Genomic DNA, 11,746 nt, shown 5'->3' with positions numbered 1-11,746 from the left:
ACTGCTCTGAACATTATTGGTTAATTTTTGTTTGTATTCATGAAGACCCAGTTGAACTTTGAGCTGCTCCCCGACACGCTGCTGCAATGTGACGGAAGTGATGTGAAAGCACATTAATCACAATCATCCAGCAGCAGCGTTTTACCTAAATTTCATGAAACTCTCGTGTTTCAAAATAGTCCCTCAGAAAATACTGTCCCCCAGAAACGAAGCCTGTTCTTCCCACTGCTTCCATTGTGGTCGTTCCTGTTGTGTTGTGGCTTTTGAAGTTGTGTTGACTCAAAAAAACAGTCAAATAGTCTAGAAATTCACAAAGGCTTTATAACTTTTGCCAGACGGGAACACTTTGAGCAAAGGGCTACCCTGCAGGGGAGTTTTTCTTCACAATGCATCTTCAAAAGCAAAAAAGAGAAAGGTGAGAAAAGGTGTTCGATCAGGTGGAACGGTCTTTTCTTACTGAGTCATTTTGGATTCGAGTCAAATTTCACAAACTGGATTTAAACTCTCTATAAGTTTAATTCCAGTGACTATATACTCACTTCACATGTTATTACTAAACTGTTTAAAGAGGAACTCTGCAGCGATGTCGACCACCCCTGCTACTTTTCACACTTTTTATTGATCCACTGGCAGCTTCTGTCACATAATGTAGTATCACTGAAATTCAAGCAGCCTTATCACCGTAAAAGAAAAAAAAACCAACATGCTGATGATATAAACCCTCGAACTCAATCAAAAAGGAATCCACAGAAATCCCTTCATGTTTTCACTATAAAAAAAACTTATGTTACAACTCAAATATCCCTCATATCTTAAAACAAAAATAAGGTTGAGAGATGAGGAAGGCCTGGAAGCTGATGTTATGTTGTGACTCCAGGGAATCCAGTTTCTTTCTATCGTGGATCTCCCACCAAATGGTTCTGACTGCACATCACAATGTTTGAAGCCTGGCAATGGATTTACATCACAGGAACACTCAAGAAATCAAAATGTGAAAACCTGCATCAAGAAAAGACAAGTTCATCCTTCAATACAAGCAACAGTAATGCTGAGGACACACAGACCACGTTTGTGTTTAAATAAGCAGGACAAAAAGTGTCTACAAAATGGTTCTACAGGCATGGAACATTTTTAAATTTTCCTGACTTTGTATTTATTTTTACAAAGGAAGAGTCAGAATCTGGAATAGCACCTTTTTTCATTTCATCCTGTCACCAAATCTTTTCTTTTTTTCTCTCCTTTTACTTTGACCACAAAGAGGCAGGAGAGGTAAATCTCATTTCTGCTGATGTGTTACTTATTTTTATGTTCTGAATAGTTTAGTTTTCAACATGTCTTTCTGTACAGAGCCAGACTGCTCTCTACCGTTAATTCTAATTCAGAACAGCAATCCCAGCTGACTATGGATGGAGGCAGGCTGCTCACACAGTGAAAGATCATCTCACAAACTCAAACAACACTGAGGAGTAACTTCAGAGTCACCATTTCACCTCAAATGATTTTTTTAGACTGTATGGAAACATGTGCTTGTTGAAAAACGTCTCACAGAAAAGCCCCCAAACACAACAGACTCGACCCGGGAGCTTCCTGCTGTGAGGTGAGCATGCAAACCATTTCAAAAAAAACAAAAAACACACGCACGCACGCACGCACGCACGCACGCACACACACACACACACACACACACACACACACACACACACACACACACACACACACACACACACACACACACACACACACACACACACACACACACACACACATGTTGGGTTTCCCACTCTTTTGGGGACATTCTATTGACTCCCATTCATTTCTAGCCCCTAACCCTAACCCACACCAAAACAATGCACAGCCCAAAAGAAATGTTTTTGCACTTTTAATTTTTTCAGTAACAACAACATGGCCAAGAAAACACTGTTTCCCTTCATGGGGACCCAAGAAATGTCCCCACAAATGACATTGTGCCTGGTTTTCCTATGTTGTGGGGACATTTTGTCCCCACGACCATACGAAAACTCGCACACATACACACACACACACACACACACACACACACACACACACACACACACACACACACACACACTCGCACACGCACACACACACACACACACACACACACACACACACACACACACACACACACACACACACACACACACACACACACACACACACACAAACACACACACACGCACAAAGTTAGCTTCTTTGAATTTCTTTAAAACAGCAAAGTTTAAAATGCATATTTCAAGTTTCATAACTTGAACATATTGAAGATATGAAACATATTGTTTGTGTCTCACTAAGTTCACTGACTTCCTCTCTAGGATGAGAACCAAAGGTGTGAACAACAGCAGGACCCTGGTTAGAGTTCTTTATCGTGGTCTGCAAAGGGAAGAGGTCAGAGGAACGTTGTGGTTACTTTTTTCTGTGAAGTCATCAACACTTTGCTCATATGCAATTCAGTGTTAAACTATCTTCTACGGTGCACAGTAAAAATATTTTTACATTCTTTCCTACAGATGATCTCGACGTCTTCAAACCGGTGCTGTCAGCAGGAGCAATCACAAATTATATATAAATGTAAGTCTCTGTGAGGTCAGCTGGGCAAACAGCATCTCAGACGAGAACTGGAAGAAAGAAGAAACCTGTTGGATCAGAGTTCAGCAAAAGAAGATATTTGGACATGTTTGAAAAGTAAAAGCGTGTGTGTGTGTGTGTGTTTGTCAGACACCTGTTCCCTCTGACCTGAATGGTCACACTCAGAGCTCTACAGCTTTCTTTGGTTTAAACTGATGTCCATCATTAGCTGCAGTTGGAACCCATCAGTGCTTTATATAAATGATATAAATCTGAAACTATAAAACATTTTGAACATGTTTAAGACTTGATTCATTATTACTGTTTCACTTTAAAGGTATTTCTTTGTATTTCTACTGTAAAACTAGAATTAAATGTCATATTTGACAATGCTAAAATATTGTTGTTGTTTTTTGCTACACCACTGAAGATGCTGGAGTTTCTTTTTTCATGACCAACTTTATATTTCACTTTAAACACAGCAATTTTCAAAACATTAAAAGGTAACTGTACCAGAACAAGAGTACCAAATTGAAAATAATAAACTGAGATAAATATAGAAGTAAAACCTCTGGTGACCCCTCACCCCTCACAACTCACTGAATGTCTTCAAAATGCTAGCAGGATACAAGAATTAAAGTACAGCCACAAAAGTTCAACATGTGAATACAGACATCAAATGAATGTTTTAATTTCCCCTTGATCACATCTATCAACTCCAGCCATGACTGAATCGTCTCTGTATGAGCTCCATTAATTTTTTGCCACTGATAACTCCATATTGAGATTATCAGCGTCAGTGTTCAAACACTGAGCTCTATAGTAACTGTATGTGGGGGCTTCCAACGTGAGGCCAACATGTTTTTGAAAGCTGTGATGCATCAAAAGAATGCACTTTTTCCAGGTGGTTAAATTCCGAGGAGAGGCGTCATTTCAGAGCGTCATTACTCCCAGCTGGCCTGCTGACGGGATTGGTGCGTAAGACGGAAGTAAACAAACCGTATGTCCAGAACGGCCGTAGAACTCCCGAAGGACGAGGCGGGCACCTAGCGACGAAGTGTGGCCCACGATGTACAAAGCGACAGCGAACCCAAAAACGGCAAGCGGCAGAACTCCTGCCCCTGCAACACCGTAAACAACATCCGCAGACCACGGCAGAGCCGAGCGGCAGGCAGGGAACCCCTGGTCCGCGAGCCCACCCGGGACGTGGCAGCCAGGCCAGAAGGACCGAAACGGTTAGACGACCGAACTCCTGTTCTCGCCGAAAACCGACATGGCCACAGAGTCAGTGCACATATCCAACAGATACGAACGCACGAAGGTGGACGCAGAGGCCCAGGAGGCAGCCTGGCAGATGTCACTCACCGTGACCCCTCTGCACAGGGCCGCAGAGGCAACCACACGTCGTGTGGAATGGGCACGAATCACTGCTGGTGGCGAGAGATTCTGTGCCTCGTAGGCAGCTGCAATAGCGCCCCCCACCCAGTGGGCGAGACGCTGAGAGGTCAGCGGGGAACCATGCCCCCGGGCTCCAAACCTCACAAACAGCTGGTCCGTGGTGCGAAAGCCAGCTGTGCGCTGGACATAAAGACGCAGAGCCCTGACCGGGCACAGTAACCGCAGGCGTGGGTCGTCCCCAGACGAACCAGGCATGGAGACAAGCGTCCCGATCCGCATCACTCGCGACCGGAAGTCCGCAGTGATCACCTTATGATGAAAGGCCGGGTTAGGCCAGAGGTGCACGAGTCCCCCATCCTGGCTGAACACCATGCAGGATGGGTGGACTGACAAAGCGCAGAGATCCCCAACTGTCTTGGTGGAAGCTAGCAGATGGCGGCCTTAAAGGAGAGAAACGGTCCTCCGCCTGCTCCAAAGGCTCGAAAGGAGGTCCCTTGAGGCCCTCCAACACCACATGGAGGTCCCATTGAGAGACCACATGCCTGGGGGGCGGTCGTAACCGACACGCCCCGCGCAGAAACCGCTTCACAAGCGGGTGGCTGCGTGAGAAAAGCGGCCGAAACCGCCGTGGCCCGCTGCGATGGCCGATGCAAACACCGCCAGGGTGGATGCAGCGCGACCGCTGTCCAGCAGGGCCTGGAGGAACTCCAAAACTCCGCCAATGGTGCAGGAGACCGGGTCCAAGCCCCTCTCCGAGCACCACGACGTGAAGAGCTTCCACCGAGACCTGTAGGCCTTGACAGTAGAGGGGGCCCTGGTACTCTGGATGGTGGACACCACCGCTGGGGGGAGGTCTAGTTCCACCAGCCTCACCCGCTCAGCCTCCAAGCCAGGCGCCTCCCGCCCAGGAAGGGGCGGGACGGAAGGGCGCCCCCTGCCTGCTGCAGTGCGTCGGGCCCGTCGGGAATCGGCCACGGGTCCCCAAATGCCAACTGAATCAGGTCCGGGAACCACCACGCACTCGGGGTGTCCGGTGCCACCACGATCACGTGAAGATTGTGCAACCTCACCCTGCGGAGCAGCGGGGTCAAGAGGTGGACTGGAGGGAACGCGTACAGGATGCCCAACGGCCAGCTCCTGTGTGCGAAGGCGTCTACCCCTAGAGAGGGGGCGTCTGACGACCAGATAAGCCATGCTCTGAGCTGGGGTGAGCGCGCTCTTGTGTCGGTTTACCATGAACCCCAGGAGCTCAATGTGGTGCAGGACCTGGGTCGTGTGCAGCACAGCCTCCTGATGAGAGGACGCCAGTATGAGCCAGTCGTCGGTGTAAGTGAGGATCCTCAGACCACGACGACGGAGGGGCTCCAATGCTGCTTCGACACACTTGGTGAAGGTGCGAGGGGCGAGAGAGTAGCCGAAGGGGAGCCGGTTGTATTGAAAATACCTGGTCCCCACGGCAAAGCGGAGGAAGGCTCTGTGCCTTCTGAGAATGGGGATGTGGAAGTAGGCGTCCGTCAGGTCAATCGAAGTCATCCAGTCCCCAGGTCGAATGCTCTCCAGGAGGTGTTAGACCGTCAGCATGCGGAACCTCCTGGTGGCTATGTGAGTGTTGAGGACCCTCAGGTCCAGAATGGGTCTTACACCCCCGCTTTTCTTGGGGACCAAGAAGTAGGGGGAATAAAAACCCGAGTGCGCCTCTGTCGCGCTCAGCTCCGTGACCGCACCCCGGCGGAGGAGTGAGGCTACTCGCAGGGCATGCGAGCCGCGTATGAAGGATGCCGTTGAAGAGAGGCGGATGACAGGTGAACTGCTGGGCATAACCGTTTCTCAGTGTCCTGGACAGCCAGGGAGAAAGCGGTCCCAACATAACACGCCACGTGTGAAACCGGAGCGTGAGTGGCTGTACCACGGCCGGCGGGGACGGCCCACCCGTCCTCCCGGCCTCGGGAGACGGGGGGCCCCCGGCGAAAGGGCTGTGGAGCAGGCGTCCCCTGAATGAGAGCGGGCAGACCGGCGCTTTGCTGGGGACAACCTGAGCAGAGGCAGCGCCATCCCGGAGTTTTCCGGGTCACTGTCCTCAGTGCTGATGTCGGAGCCTTCCGGATCGCTGGCCGTGATGCTGAAGCCGGAGCTGGGACGCTCAATAGCGGGAGCCCAGGACGGCAGAGCTCCGCTGCTCCGAGGCTCCGCCGTGACAACACACGGGGAAGCCGAGGGAGCGCTGCCGGGAGCAACACGAATAAGGCCGGGATCGGGGCGCTTTACGGCGGACACCCGGGCCGGTGTTGTGCCAAGGTACTTACCCCCGATAGAAAGTGTATCCCCTGAATTAATTTGTACCCCCCTGAAACTTAGGGAAGAAATGAGCTAGGGCTTTGAAACTCTCCAATATCATCAGTCTTAAATAGAAATGATCACAAAATCAATTTCATGATGACAGTTCATGATTTGACCATTTTCAGGGGGGGATACAGATTTTTGCAGGCTAAATATGGTCTCTAAATAGAGCAAGCAATGTACTGAATGGATCAGTGATGATATTCTTGTCATTATCGTTAATATTATTATCATTGGGCTGGACTTTCTCTCAAAAAAAAAGTTTTGCATTTCGTGTTTGGATGGATACGTGCTTTTATTTTGAAAGTGTGGATACATCTTCCGGATGATCGTAAATAACAGAAGAAGGCTAATAAAAGAAAAATTATCTCAAAAAGCAATCAAAACTCAATGTATGAGCATGGTATGAAGAGAGATAGAGCAATATTTGTCATTGTTAAGCGTGGAATCCCATCCCGCGAACAGGGGATACACTTTCTATCGGGGGTAAGTACCTTGGCACAACAACGGTGCTGCGGCGGCGGCTCACGGCGGGGCTGGAGGTGCAGGGCGAGCTGCTGCGAGCCTCGTGCTGCTGCCTCCAGGCGCTCGATGATCACCTGTATATCGGGCCCAAAAAGAGAAGAGATGGACAGGGGGAGTCCCAGGACGCCCCGCTGGTCCCGCTCAGATAAGGAAGACAGACCAAGCCACAGGTGCCTCATGGCGAGCTGTGCGTTGGCCATGACGCGGCCTCCACTGACGGCGATGGCTCTGCACATGCACATCAGGACTTCGGCCGTATTTTGGACTTCCACGATGTCTTCGGGGGAAAGCTGGGACTTCTCGTGGCAGATCTTGTCCACAGAGCCCAGGAGGAAGGTCATGTTATTGGCTGGGGCGAACGTCAGGTTACCGCTAGCGTAGCAATGATCCAGGAAGCTCGCCATGCGCCTGTCCCTTTCCGACAGCAGCACGGGCTTTCCGCCAGGCCAGGCGAAGGATCGGGGGAGGAGGCACAGCCGAACGGAGTCCTCAATGGCAGGCACTCCGGAGACCGGCGGCCAGGAGGTCCGCTGGCGGTGATGCTGCCAGCCAAGGCAGAGGAAGCAGAGCTCGTGACAGCCCTGCACTATGAGCGGAATCCCGTAGGAGCGGCAAAAGAACTGCCCGACGCCCGATGGCGACTGGTCCGGGGCCGGCGAATCCATTCTAGTCGAATCTTGATCCGGAGAATAGAGGCTTCTAAGTCTCATGGAGATGCTGAGAAAGAAGAAGGGTTTGCTTAGCGCCATCCGAGGTTATGTACCCTCAGTGTGGGGCGTGGTGCTGCGCCATCACGTGCGGGGGATTGGTGTGTCGAGCTTTGTATAGTCTCAGTGGATTGGACAGAGATTGGAGGTGTGCCACTAGCGAAGTCCGTAGGCGGGCTAAGCACTTACGAAGTAGAATTAAATGATCGGAAAGAGAAACAGTGAAATGAATAAACATGTTCAACATGAACTCAGCTCCATGAGGATGAAGGGCAAGTAACTTTCCCTGATAGCTCCTCCTGCTGGTATGAAGTATAATTAAAACACTTCCTCACTGCATGAGAATCATAATAATCCTCACTCCTCAACCTTGATCCTCAATCTCAAATTAAGTGCCTCCTAAAAACAAGTGTTAAGGAATGTAATGTCACTTGGAAATGGGACAACCCTTAAAGACAGTTACGTCCTTGGAGCACAGGGGGCAGCACTGCGCAAGAGGGTAGAAGAAAGCCAGAAGTGCAGTGTTTCCTGCAGGAAAAAAGTTTGGCCAGGGGGGAGCGCGCTGCGGGAAGTTTTTGTACTGTCGGGAGCAATGACGTATAGAATTACGTATTTATTGTTCTATTTATTGTTCTAAAACATTAGAAAACCATTAACTGTGCATGTCTGCAGTGACGTGACTCAAACTGCTAGATTTATTGATTTATGCTGATTTAGAACAATAGAGGGTTTTCTTGACGCGTCATCAGGCGCATCATCGACCCGGAAGTCGCCATCTTGGAGGTACTCCGTATCACAACAAAGCACGAGTCCTAAGGAAGATCCAGAGCGTTATCAAGAAAAATGGTAAATTATTGTCGTGTCATTGGTTGTGCCAATAGGTCAGACAGAGAAAAACATTTGGAATTATATAGACGTCGCCCTGCGACAGACTGGCGACCTGTCCAGGGCATACCCCGCCTTCGCCCACAGCAGCTGGGATCGGCTCCAGCCACCCGCGACCCCGAAAAGGATAAGCGGTAGAAAATGAATGAATGCATGAATGAATAGACTTCCAAAAGTTATAAAAAAACCAGGGTGAGGAATGCCAAAAACTATCAGAGGAACGGAGGCGCTTGTGGTTAGCAAAGCTTAACCAAGATCTACGAGGGAAAAATCTGGACAACATCCGAGTTTGTCAGGTTTCTTGTCAGGTAAGTGAAACAGAGTGCAACAGTTTAAGCTTATTAATGACTTCATATGTTACTTTGATCATTCATAAATGTTTAGCTTCTACAGAAACTTGAATTTTTTATGTCCCAAGCTTTAAGAGATGTATTACTCCTGAAAAAAAACAGTTAGTGCTAGATTTTTAAAGTATTTTATGTAAAAACAAAACAAAAAAAAAACATATTTCAGCTATCACACTATTTGTAGCCATCAGCTTGGTAATATTTGCGTTTTAATCAATTATCTAGAACCCCAACCCCTACGAAAGTGCTGGTCCCCAGTGAGGGTCCAGGAGGTGGGAGCCAACTCCAACGGATCTTTACCACCAATAAACTGTAGCTTCTCGAAATATCAGGCTTTCTCTTTTAACCCAAGGCCTTTTCGATATTCCTTTGCTTCTACAGTCCGTTTTGACGAGCTTTCGACATGGCTGAACGCACTCAAATTGTTCCATAACACACAATCGCGACTACTGTCAGTGTGATTGTTTACACTGAGTATCTCCAATATGGCGGCGCAGCGAGGGTACCGATACCATTTTTGTAAGGACCTCTTAGGTGCCCTGATTATTGCCTGAAGCAAAAACGATTTTAAAATAGAAAACTTTCAAACCTTCTTTTATTTAAAAGACCAATATTTTTTGGAATGTCGAATTAAAAATTGGATCACGCATGGTTCATTCTAACAGTGATTGAGGACAAGAGCAGCGATCAGGCAGACCAACGACATGGACCAACGACAAGGACCAACAGCAGAGAGCAACAACATGAGCCAATTACAGAAGACAAACACATGTGCAGACAACTTCCCAAGCCACCAGCAGAGGGCAAAATCAGTGAGTAAAGACCACAACACATATGAGCGCAACATATGCAACAAACGCATTTACAATATTCACATCTGCATCAAACACATATGCAACATATACATGTGCAACGTCCACATATGCAGCAAACACACATGCACCATAAACATATACATAAAGGAACAACACTTGGCAAAAACATTAATCCCATAGACATCAGCCAAATACACACCGCAACAGCATAGACAAACAACATCGACACATATCACATGTACTTTTTTTTGACACAAATGGAACCCTTGGAACAACAGCTCACCACACACTGTCACCTGTGGAGTACCACAAGGGTCTGTCCTTGGTCCAACCCTGTTCACCATCTACATGCTCCCCCTAGGTCAGATAATTAACAAACACAAGGTTTCTTTTCACTGCTACGCTGATGACACACAGTTATATATGAAAATGGACTCCACACTCCCTTTAGCTCTGCCAGCTACATTTCAAGCCTGCCTGGAGGAGATTAAGGCATGGATGGCAACCGACTTTCTCCAATTCAACAGCAATAAAACTGAAGCCATTATCATAGGCACTCCACATCAGACCCAGTCTCTCTCCCTCAATAGCATCCCCATTTTGGATCACAACATTCACCTGTCCACCTCTGTTACCAACCTAGGAATTAGGTTGGACTCTCATCTCTCATTTGACGCCCACGTCCGCCACCTCTGCAAGGTCTCTTTCTTCCATCTCAAAAACATCTCCAAACTCCGTGCCTCCCTTTCCAAACCGGATGCTGAGAGGTTGGTCCATGCCTTTGTCTCCTCCAGGTTGGACTACTGCAATGCCCTCCTCGTCGGGATCCCGGGCAAGAGCCTCCAAAAACTCCAGTACATTCAGAACTGTGCTGCCCGGATCCTGACAAGGAGGCGCAAATACGATCACATCACTCCCGTCCTCAAATCACTCCACTGGTTACCCATACAATACAGAATACAATATAAACTCTGTCTCCTCACCCACCAGTGCATCCATGGAACTGCCCCTGCCTACCTCAGCGAATTACTCACCATCCACACCACCACGCGAAGCCTGCGCTCCTCCTCCTCCACCTACTGCCTTCACCAACCAAGAACGAAACTCTCCACCATGGAGACAGGGCCTTTCAGGCAGTTGCCCCACGGCTCTGGAATGCCCTCCCAGAGACCCTGAGGGCTCCACAAAGGGTTGAGGTCTTTAAAAAAGGCCTTAAGACCTTCTTATTCAAAAAGGCCTATTGAAGTCTTTCATTGACATTGTTGACATTGTTTTGAGGTTTAGATTTTTCTTGTATTGCATTTTAAACTCTGTTATTTGTTGTTGTTGTTTTAACTCTGTACTTCTGCAGCACTTTGAGATTTCATTGAAATGTAAAGTGCATTATAAATAAAATTTATTATTATTATTATAACAGCTCGTGTGTGTGTGTGTGTGTGTGTGTGTGTGTGTGTGTGTGTGTGTGTGTGTGTGTGTGTGTGTGTGTGATTAGGAGCTGAACCCCCCACCTTCTGGATCAGTACCAAGTCTGAGGTTCTGGGTCCAGCTCACCTGATCAGTGACCACGTGGAGTTCGGCTGCATTCTGGAAAAAGAGGTCAGAACACAATTAGTAAGTCAAAAGAATTAAAAACAAGTAACTTGTAATCCCTTGTTGTTTCAATATATAATATATGTAATTAATAATAACTCAGAATTTTGTGGAGTAATGGTCATAAATTGTTTCCTCTGAAAGTATTAAATGCACCAATCAGCAAATTCATTTTTAATTCCTTCACTTTGTTTCACATCCTATTCAGAGTCATAGAGCCCATCCCAGCTGGGTGAGGGTGGTGTCTGTCTGCCCTGCACCAGTGGAAGACAGGCTCCACCCCAGACAGGTCAATGCGGACAATATGAGGCTTGAGGGACGGACAGGAGCAGATCTGGACCTTCGTGGAGAAACGCAAACTGCTGTGGTTCCACCAGGCCGAGCAGCTTCAGGACTGACGGGGATCAGCAGTCCAGTTCCCTGATGGCAGTCCAGATCACCAGACGGTGGTCCAGATCCCCAAACTCTGACTCCCTGACTCTGACTCTCTGTGATGGCTGATCTCACACACACACGGACACGCACAGTCTTGTATTTCTATCCTTGTGGGGACCGT

This window comes from Salarias fasciatus, chromosome 16 (assembly GCF_902148845.1).
Source record: "Salarias fasciatus chromosome 16, fSalaFa1.1, whole genome shotgun sequence".
Lineage (NCBI taxonomy): Eukaryota > Metazoa > Chordata > Actinopteri > Blenniiformes > Blenniidae > Salarias > Salarias fasciatus.
Note: the sequence above shows the minus strand (reverse complement) of the source record.